The sequence below is a fragment of the Alexandromys fortis genome, unplaced genomic scaffold, assembly GCF_014885135.2.
Source record: "Alexandromys fortis isolate MF-2015 unplaced genomic scaffold, M_Fortis_MF-2015_v1.1 scaffold_235, whole genome shotgun sequence".
NCBI lineage: Eukaryota > Metazoa > Chordata > Mammalia > Rodentia > Cricetidae > Alexandromys > Alexandromys fortis.
In genome coordinates, this window is record NW_026068114.1 from 2,038,373 (window position 1) to 2,041,922 (window position 3,550).

Consider the following 3,550-nt stretch of genomic DNA (forward strand, 5'->3'; position numbering starts at 1 on the left):
TTTTTTTTTTTTTTTTTTTTTTTTTGCCACTTCTCTCTACTTGCCTACTTTTTATTTGTAATTTTACTCTTGCTAGCTCTATATAAAACGACTCATCCAATACTGAAAGAGCATTTCACTATATGGAACATAATAGATGTAGTTGTCAAAATCAACAAGATGATGTTTCTCTTTTTGAAGATGTTATAAAAAACAAAAGGGGAAAATGAAGAGTTAAAGAAAGGAGTATGTCTGACAATTGCCACTGTGCGGCTGAGCTGGGAACTTGACGAGTGAGCTGGGGGTGTAATGTGATGATTAAAGCCTCACCCCATGGAAGCTTGGCTTTCATTCCCAATGGGTAGGAAAACAATGGGAGCAAATGACTTTTTAAAACTTCAACAAAGGGTTAACATGTAAAGATTTGTTGGCTCTTTGTATTTTTTTCTTCTGCTTTTTCCTGATTGCAAATTCACTGTTCATGTTTACTTGGGAAGTTCTTTATCTTAGCTGGCTCGAGCTCAGTGTTACATCTTGCAATTATCAGACTTTTATAGGAGAAATCAATGTGTGAACAAAAAAAAAACATTTAATGAAATCGAAGCAGCAGCAAGGTTTGCCTAAGGAATTGCAATAGGCAAAACTCTTATAGTTATCAGGGTCCGATGCTAGCCCAGACCCTCAATTATTTCTCTCGACCAGACCCCAACATAAACTCTCTCTCTCTGGACCGGGGTGGAGGCACGGAATTAAAGACCCAACTCACATGGTTTTATCGGAAGGGAGATTCTCAGTAGTCCCTCATGAAGTCCTGAGTTCACATCCTGAAGAATTCCTCTCACTTTATTCTCCAAAACAGTCTTTATACCAAAACTTAACTTAGGGGAAATATATTAACATTCCCCTATAATGAGGTGAATGGCTTTCGGTCACATCCACAGCTACCTGTCTGCTGTGTATGCTAGCTGTCACATAGGTTTGAATTAGCATTTCTATCAGGCATCCTCCAAATTACAAAGAATGAGCAACAACATTCTGACCTTTTGTTAGGCTGCGACGGCTTGTCTGGGAGGCTACGTGTCCATCCTCAGGTTGGGCCTATGGCTTTAGAGCCTGGCAGCCACACCATATAGAAATATTGGCCTACAATCCACTCTGTCTTATTAATTTTAATAAAACCTGTGCTTCTGCAACAGGATAGAATGATCATGCCTGGCTTGGGCAAAGTCCTTTTCATTTACCCAAAATTTTCCATCTTTGGAACAGGCATTCAAATATGTGAGCTCCTGTCCTAGGCATCTGGGGAGAAGAAGCTTCAAATCCGTCATTGACTTTTGATCTCTGAGAAGAAAAGAGATTAATGGAGAGAGATACTTTTGGGCCCTGTGTCTTAGAGCCATACTTTCTTGTCAGGATAAATTATAATGCTTTATGAATAATCATGCTCCCAAAGGCTACAGTATACTACTTAAAGGAGAAGAGAACCACCAGAGTTGAGAATGCTTCTTCAGCTAGTTTATGCAGCTCTTAAATCTTTTACATTGTATCAAAATCTAAAATTTTTAACATATGTATATTAACTCCCAACATTTACAGGGTGTGTCAAACTTTTCTTGGCAGTGGAAAGGTCAGTATCAAAATTCTTAGCACTGTTGGTCAATACCAACATTCCAAATATCTTTATCAGTGCCGTAATTCTCAGTATTGTCAGTCAATACCAACTTTTCCAAATATCTTTGCCAGTACCATAATTCTTAGTATTGTCAGTCAATACCAACTTTCCAAGTATCTTTGCCAGTACCATAATTTTCAGTATTGTCAGTCAACACCAACTTTCCAAGTATCTTTGTCAATACCAGATTATTTTTCTGACCTTTGAATTGAGAAAATATAATTGTCCAAGAATTAGCAATACCCCTTTTGGGTCTATGTACGAAAGATGCTCAACCATACCATAAGGACATGTGCCGAACTATGTTCACAGGAGTAATACTTTATCATAGCCAGGATCTGAAAACAAACCAAAATAGACCTCTTCTATATATATGATAAATGAGCTATATCATTCTATACAATAGCTGCAAATATCATAAAATATCTTTGAGTAACTCTAATCACAGAAATTGAAAAACCTGTATAATAAGAACTTTAAATCTTTGAAGAAAGAAATTTAAGACATCAAAAAAAAAAAAAGGGAAAGATCTCCTATTCTCTTGCTAAGACAGAGCCAACACAGCAAAATTGACAGTCTTACTGAAATCAATCTACAGATTCAACGCAAATGCCCATTAAAATTATAACAAAATTCTTCATAGACCTTGAAAGAACAATTATCAACTTTATAAGAAAAAAATAAAAACTCAGGATAACTTAATCAATTTTAAAATCCTATATAATCAAGGAAGTTCTGAATGCATCACAATCTATGACTTTAAAACTTCACTACAGATCCACAGTACTGAAATCAATCCACATTGGATACTAATTCACATGCCTGTAAACAGCAGACTTTTGATAAAGAAACAAAATTGTGAAATGGAAAACAAACATGTTTAACCTTTTTATTTATATCAAATTGACCTGAAGCTGCAGCTCTCAGAGGCTACCTTATTTCAAACCTGTCTTTCAGTTTCCAGTTGAAGCTGCACTTCACTGGAGGGGATAGGACACAGGCTCTCTCCACCTGCCAGCCTGCCTTTTTCAAGTTCTTGTGGGTGGATTTTTAACTACCTTTTTTATTTTAACTTGTAAATCATAAAATTAGGAGAATTTCTGAATCCTTTCCTCTGTGCTATTGACTGACTCTGGGGTACTGACTATGTGAGGTTAAATTTGTTCTCTAAACTTACTTTTATCTCCTGCTTGCTCCGCCCCCACACACAAGTGTGTTAGATTATCTGGTTACTGTGCACACGTGGCTCTTCAATCTCAGCAGTAAACTGGTGATTGTTTTGGGCAAAAAGTCATTTTCCTTCACTTTTTCTACCCATTTATGTAGTATGAGGCGAGCAGGCTGCATCCCACCACCCTGCTAGCTTAACCCCCGAAATAAACACACAGGAATTGTATTAATTAAATTACTGCCTGGTCCCTTAGCTCTAGCCTCCTATTGGTTAACTCTCACATCTTGATTAACCCGTTTATAATAATCTGTGTAGAACCATGTGACTGTGGCTTACCAGCAAGATTCTAACCTATATCCATCTAAGGCCGGAAATTCATGGCATCTGCCTGTCTCTGCCTTCTTCCTTCTAGAATTCAGTTATGTCCTCCCTGCCTATCTAAGTTCCACCCTATCAAAAGGTCAAGGCAGTTTCTTTATTCAGCCAATGAAAGCAATACAAATACAGAAGGATGTTTTAATAGGAGTGGCGGGCTACATTCCTGGCACCTGGCCACCCGCACGGCTAGCATTATACCCGAAATAATTACACAGAAACTGTACTCTTTTAAACACTGCCTGGCCCATTAGTTCCAACCTCTTATTAGCTAACTCTTACATACTGATAGAACCCATTTCTAATAATCTCTGTAGCCCATGAGGTGGCTTAGCAGGGAAGATCTTAACCTG

General features: G+C 37.7%; 1 long non-coding RNA gene across 1 annotated transcript; it reads right to left on the bottom strand.

Annotated features, from left to right (window-relative positions):
• Window positions 1–91: 91 nt before the first annotated feature.
• LOC126490121 (uncharacterized) lies at window positions 92–2,827 on the bottom strand. The gene is made up of 3 exons (XR_007589115.1): window positions 2,586–2,827; window positions 1,933–1,989; window positions 92–1,320 (listed from the first exon to the last, which is right to left on the bottom strand). It is a non-coding gene; the product is annotated as an uncharacterized lncRNA (long non-coding RNA).
• Between the last annotated feature and the right edge of the window lie 723 nt (window positions 2,828–3,550).